Genomic DNA, 7,479 nt, shown 5'->3' on the forward strand with positions numbered 1-7,479 from the left:
GGTTAGACAGAATGTAAGTAAGAAAAGACAATTTGTAAACAACATAACATTAAAACCTCACAGAGGAAAGAATGCATTTGTAAGAGAAAGAACTTCAGTAAATAAAGAGAAGAGCTCTTCTCTACAGAGAAGAACTACAAACACCCTGAAAAGTGATGAAAGTATCTTGCCAAGAAGAGCGGTTAAATCCCTAGGCAGGCAATTTAATTTTTGTTTTTTCCATTAACAGACCTGAATTTTGGCAGCCTTTAAACAAGTTTGGCTATTCAAAGGATGCTGTTTTGTGATAAATGGAAGAATTAACTAAAGCTATGTTTTGGTTTTTTTTTTTTTGTAATATTCTCAATAGCAGTTTGAATTCTGAATCACATATGAAGCCAAAGTTTAGAGATGGCCATAATCATTGGTCCCCATTCCATTTTCCTCCCCCGAGTCTCCTTTTGCTTTCCATGGTTGTGTTTGTTGAAAGTGATAATCACTTCAGTCATTTTTGACTCTTTGTGACCCCATAAACTGTAGACTGCCAGGCTCCTCTGTCCACGGAATTTTCCAGGCAAGAGTTCTGGAGTGAGTTGCCATTCCTGTCCCCAGGGGATCTTCCCAACACAGGGATTGAACCCAGGTTTCTTGCATTACAAGCAGATTCATTACTGTCTGAGCCACGAGGGAAAGCCCCCTTCCATGTAATATTCCCCAATATCTTCCTCAAGAGCCCATCCCAGCGCATGGGCCAAATATGACCTAGACTGGGTGTCTCATCCGCCTCACCCACAGGAATCATGCAGTCCTCCAGCTGAAGATGCAGAATGCCGAGGAGGAGCTCTGCATCAGAGAGTAGCCTTCCAACTATGCCACTTCTCTCTCTGTTACCCCTATAATGATTCCCAGTCTCTAGTCCTGGACTTCTCCTTTGGTTTCCTTTTATAACCAAAACCGTAGCCTTTCCCAGAGCCCCATCCAATATAGAAAAAGTATAAACTTGGTGTGGAAAATTGTGCACTAAACCAAGTTCAGACTAGACCCTAGGTCACTGGCTACGGTCCCGCTCTGAGGCGCAAATGCCTCAACTTCTTTAAATATCACCTCCTGACTGGGCTTACTGGATTACAGTATCCTTCTCCTGCGTTGTACTCCATTGTTTCCAAAGCTCATCTAAGCCATGTCTGAACTTCATGTGCCCTTTGGACAGTGAACAAAGGACTGCCGTGACTGGGGTCAGAATCTGTGTCTAATTATGTTTCTTCAGTCTCTGTCATGTTTGGCTGCCCCTGATCTATGCTTCATCCTTCTCTTCACCAAGTAGTACTGCTGAATTCTCTACATAGTTTCATCCTCCCACCTGTTCCTATTATGCTGCTGATACCATATCTGACTGAACAAGATCGCAAGGTCAACAAAAGTTAAAACTGACGTGGGAGGATACCTTAGTTAGAACCTCACTTTCCTTTAGCTCCCATGCTACCTCTTCTACAATTTGAATTATACTACTTTTCAGATTCCTTCTGTTTTTCTTCCTTGAACAATTTAAGTTGTCAGAAACCCCAGTTCGCTCACCTGTAAAATGAATATGTAATATCTGCATCATAAGGCTATGAGGAAGATTAAATGCAATGATATATCAACTTACCACAGTATCTAGCATACAGAAAGCACTCAATTCATGGTCATTGCTAGTCACCATGTGACCCTTAGGAAACTGCATTTTCTAGGTCAACATGAATGAAAATCAGTTGTTGAAAATATCAGACCCCAAGTTGTTTTATAGCTTTAAAGCACAAGACTTATGGAACTGAATTTGTGGTCCAGAGCAAATAATTATGTAAATCTGCTCCAGGCCCTATTATTCTTGATTTTACCATGTATACTTGGACATTCGTGGTATATTAGCTGTCTAGCATCTGTTTACCCTTTCCTGTTTTGGGTGCCGTTGTTGTTCATAGTGAAGGACAGGGAAGCCTGGCGCATTGCAGTTCATGGGGGTGCAAAGAATCAGACACAATTTAGCGACTGAACAACAGCAGCAATGGCATCCAGATTTCCTTCTGATGACTTTTCTCCATCCCACGGTATTCTTTAACCTGGGGCTCTGGCTCCCTATAGGTGTGTTATCAGGTGGGGGAAGAGTAATAGGACACATTGCCCAAACAATGCCAGTAGATGCCCTGTTTAAATGGTGAGCAGAGAGACACGGACTCTAAAAACAACTGCAATCACACTCCATCGAAAAGCAGCATTCTGGCCATACAGTTAAGGTTAGAGTTAGGGTTAGGGCTGCGATCTGTGCTCTCGAACCGTGGTTACGATCCTACTTCCCAGCCTTTGGAGCGTTTTAGATCCTACCCACACCTGGCCCTCCTGCTTCCCGCTTCCTGTTAATTCTGTTAGACCACCCTTACCACCCACGACAACCCACCCCCCTCCCCGCTTGGCTAGCAATGCTTTTCATTCAATTCTGTTTCGCTGGCATTACCAGAATGTTTCCTTTGTTTGCAACAGAAGAATCCTGACTACTAAGCGTTCATTCCTGTCTTTTGGTTCAGCTCACCACTGTCTCTCCTATTTATATTCTTTCTTGTGTGGCCTGGCTCTGTGCCCACGAGAATACTTGAATTCCGAACTGTAGCTCAGTCCTGCTTCACGTCTTTGGCTTTGCTCTAATATAATCTCTGACTATCTCACTGTTGTTGTGAGGCTCCCTGGGCTTCAGGTTTGTATTCTCCTAATTGACAAAACTGGCCACACCCTGCCAGAGCTTTGTTTCAGGGCAGCTGCTCCAGTCACCGGGCAGCTCTACCTAAGCTTCTGGCTGAAACTCTGCCAATTGCAGACCTAACCCTTTGGACTGTGACTTAATGCTTCGTGTTCTGTCAGCTTGGGTGACTTGATATTAACCAAGAAAAAACTTCAACCAAATGCCAATACTTGCTGCTTTCTAGCCCTGTTAGTCTGATATATATTTGTGTGTACTTGTCAGTTTATACTTATGACAGTGAAAGCCAGAGTCATCTTATATCTCATTGCCTTTCCATATTTTACCTCTACTCTTCTGTTCCGGACTCAGATCAGCAAAGAGACATTAATGTGGTCTCTTTACAATGGAATAGATTTTGTAGCCTAAAATTACTATAGCTATTGGAGTCCTTAGTGATGGGATAACCCTTGTTTTCGTGTATGTGTGCCTACGCTCAGTCTCTTGGTCATGTCCCACTCTTTGTTGACCCCATGGTAGCCTGCTAGGTTCCTCTGTCCATGGAATTTTCTAGGCAAGAATACTGGAGTGGGTTGTCATTTCCTTCTCCAGGGGATCTTCCCAACCTAGGGATTGAACCAGCATCTCCTACATCTCCGGCATTCATAGGCAGATTATTTTACCACTGAGCCACCTAGGAAGCCTCATCCCTTGCTTTTGGAAGCTATCTAGTCAACTTAATCTTAGTTTTGGAATACTAAAGAGAATCTAGTTGTGGAGTGTTTGTACTCCAAACCAGAGCTACAGTCCTCAGCTTCCTCCATCATGCTTTTAAACCAGACCTTGACATCTCACTAGAAATCTATTAGTGGTGTTGAAAAGGAAACAAAGTCATGATCAAGATTTCAAAAAAGAAAATAGAATCTGGCTTTAGAATTCATTTCCGGATATCAGAAAAACCCAATTACATACAATTGTTATAATAAAGGTTAATTATTAATAAACTCAGTAGACTAAAACATTATCTAAAGAAATTAAAATAATTATCTGATAGATTTTGAGGTCATGATTGGTAAACAGAGGAAAAGAATGATGATTTTCATCCTATACATGTAAACTGATTTTTTTAAAGCTTGTAATCCCAAGTGATTTTAAAATAAAGTAATCTGACTATACATCCCTCATAAATTTTATCCTAAGGACAAAAAAATGCAACAAAGTTTCTTTTTTTCTTTTTCAACTTTCCAATAATCATGTTGTTGGTAATAGTCTTGCTATTTTTCTGAGACTGTTATATGTGTAATGTGGGATAAAGCAAAATGAGTAATGATGATATCTTATTCTACCATCTCTGATATTGATACAGATGAAAAAAGAGACCACCTAACCAGCCAATAATTGTGAATTTACATGAGAGATATCGGCATGAACTCAGAGGAATTTTGTGTAAATATTTCTTAACTCCATCCACAGAAAAGTCTCCAAATGAGCCCAATTTAGTTGCAGTGAGTACCTTCAGCCTGCACACCTTAGAAGTAACAGAGCCTTGGGAAGAAGGACAAGCAGAGAACAGCACAATATTAGTTTCCTACTGCTGTATAACAAACTACCACAAACTCAGTGGTGTAAAATCAACACAAATTTACTATCTTACAGGTCTGGATGTTAGAAGTCCACAATTGTTATCACTGAGCTGAAATCTCATCGTTGGCAAGACAGTGGAGTGTTTAGGGGCAAATTCCTTTCCTTGAGTTTTCCAGATTCCAGAGGCTTCCTGTATTCCTAGTTTCTTGGCCACTTTCCACCTTTAAAGCCAGCATCACGTAACACTAAATTCTACTTCCATCTTGACATCTTCTCAGATCCTCTCCTGCCTTCCTCTCTCACTTGTAAGAACTCCACTGATTGCACTGAGTTCTCTGGGATAATCCAAGATAATCCCTGTCTCAAAATCCTTCACTTAATGTGAAGGCCATTTTGCTGTGTGAGATAATACACTTATTCGTTCTAAGGATTAGGATGTGGACATCTTTGGGAGGACAATTATTCTGCCTTTTTTCAGGTACCAAGTCAAATAGAGGGATGTGAGTTCTTTTTACAGAAGTAAAGCCTAACCCCAGTTGCTGAGATAAGGATCCACTTGTAACTGTCACTTTTAGTATAATTTTATCAATATTGCCTATAGGCTTTGGTAGTTTAGTCGCTAAGTCGTGTCCAACTCTTGCAACCCCATGGACTGTAGCCTGTCAGGCTCCTCTGTCCATAGGATTCTCCAGGCAAGAATACTGGAGTGGGTTGCCATTTCCTTCTCCAGGAGATCTTCCCGACCAAGGAATTGAACCCAGGTCTCCTGTATGGTAGGCAGATTCTTTACCAACTGAGCAACAAGGGAAGCATAATAATAAATGGGAGAGAGTGGAACTAACAACTCCTGAGTGCCTGAACAAAGAGAGTCAGGCACTTTCTAGAAACCATGTCTTTTATTGCAGGTAAGTATCACTTTCTCCTTTTCATAGATGAGAAAAGTCAGACTCGAAGAGAAGACAGTCTAGGCAATGCTCTGATCACTCAACTAGTGAATGGCAGAGCTAAAATTTCAATACATATGTCTGACTCCAAAGTCCATGAATTTATGCCGCTTTTCATGATGTAACAAGAAGTAAACAAGGAGATCCTGGCACAAATTGTCCAACTGAGGGGTTACTTACTATCACTACTGCTGCTCCTCCAGATTCAAATTGTCTAGGCAAAGAAAGAAAGAAGGAGGGAATGAAGAAAGGAAAGAGGAAGGGAGGAAGCAGGTAGGGAAAGTGGGATCCTAAATTAGTGATTTATGTCAAGTTGAACTAGACTAACTCTATACATATGAAGGATGGATATAAAAGGGTTGAGAGAAAATCAAGAACTATTTCTAAGCACAGCTTTGTGAATTTTAACACTCACAGACACAGCACCAGTCAGAGAATGACTATGGTCTGTAGTTAAATACTTCTTAATCCATTCTTATTCCAAATGTCAAGTCCCAATGAATGAGAGGATCTTTAAACCAATAAAACTAATATTTACTTGTGTACAATTGGCTTTCTTATATATGCTGGTCTTTTCAGCCATGTAAGTACACAAATAGTTATTAATAATTATTTTTAGTAAACATTCTCCAACTGTTAACTGTTAACAATTCTATATCCCAGGCATTCTTTTCAACTAGTTTATCCTTGGGGATTCAATAGGAAGTTACATTGTTTGAAATTAGTGTTTGTTCTAATATATACTGATTAGCCTTAGCTTTGATAAGAGGATGTCCATCTAATTAATATGTCTGCCATTAATTAGCAAGAGAGACATACATTTGATAGTACAACTTTAAGCCTCTTGTTGCATGACACCAAAAATTCATTTTAAAAATTACTCTTTGGAGGCTTTTCTAAAAAATATACCAGTTCAATTTCTACAGATACTCTCAAATTTATCACTGGATTTAGTCAGATGTATCTGGCCCATACTGTTTTGTGTCTCTTCCACTGCCTGCTCAAAAACACCTTCATAGACTTGTTTTAATTACCAAGCTCTTTCTTTGTGTTTTGATATTGAGGGATATTATAAGAAACAGCCCTATGAAACTCATTAGAGTAGTTACTATCAGAATATTTTAAGGATGATATTTACTATACCATTTGATTTCATTTATAAGAGAACCCCAGAAACAAATTCCTTTTATGTTACAATACCAGGAAGAGCCATACTTCTTTTAGAGAGCTGATTTGTTTTCATCTTACAGATGTCATAAATCATTTAACTCTTATATTTACTTCCAGCACTGATTTCTAGGAAGTCTAGAACCAACTTTTTAGCCTATTTCCAGGCAGTCCATGTACCTTTTGACAAGCATGTTGGTGAACCAGCTCTGGAATAATCTTATATGTTATCATATGTTATCTCCCTTTTATTTTTACCTTGTTATACTATAAGTAATTTTGTAAACTGCCTTGGTTCCTTTGATAATGAAACAGAATACAGAAAATATGTGAAAAAGAATTATGATACTGCCTGTTTATTTATTTTGCACATTCCATGAAAATTATTAGCTTTTTCCAAAATTTGGAGAGTATATTTGGGGGGGGTGTGTGTCCGTGTGCTAAATCGCTTCAGTTGTGTCTGACTCTGCAACCCTTTGGACTGTAGCCCGCCAGGCTCCTCTGTCCATGGGATTCTCTAGGCAAGAACACTGGAGTGGGTTACCATTTCCTTCTCCAGGGGATCTTCCCGACCCAGGGATTAAATCCAAGTCTCTTACATCTCCTGCATTGGCAGGCAGGTTCTTTACTACTAGAACCACCTGGGAAGCACCATCTTCAAATACAAACCCGAACAAATAAGCAGGATCTGGCAGTCATTTGCATATGAAGCTGCTTTTCACATATGCATTCTGTATATATAGCATTCCAAAATGTGTAGTAGCCAGGACTAATTTATTTAGCAATGGTTAATGATTCTTCCAAAAAAGTATCAACTGAAACATCACAAGTAATTCAAAAAATGTTTTAAGTAGCAAATCACTATCAACTCATTACCCATTGAACAAATATAATAATATTAGCAATGATACCACTGAACATTTATTGAGTACCTACTATATACCACATACTTATTTAATTTTCAGAACCTCAGTGAGCAGGCATTTTTGTTAAATCCATTTTTACAAATGAGAAATATAAAGGAAAGCCACTGGGGAATTTATCAAGGAGCTTGGCATAATTCAGGCTTCCCTGTAGGCTGGGACGGTAATGAAT

The sequence above is a fragment of the Cervus elaphus genome, chromosome 9 (assembly GCF_910594005.1).
Source record: "Cervus elaphus chromosome 9, mCerEla1.1, whole genome shotgun sequence".
In the NCBI taxonomy this organism is placed as follows: domain Eukaryota; kingdom Metazoa; phylum Chordata; class Mammalia; order Artiodactyla; family Cervidae; genus Cervus; species Cervus elaphus.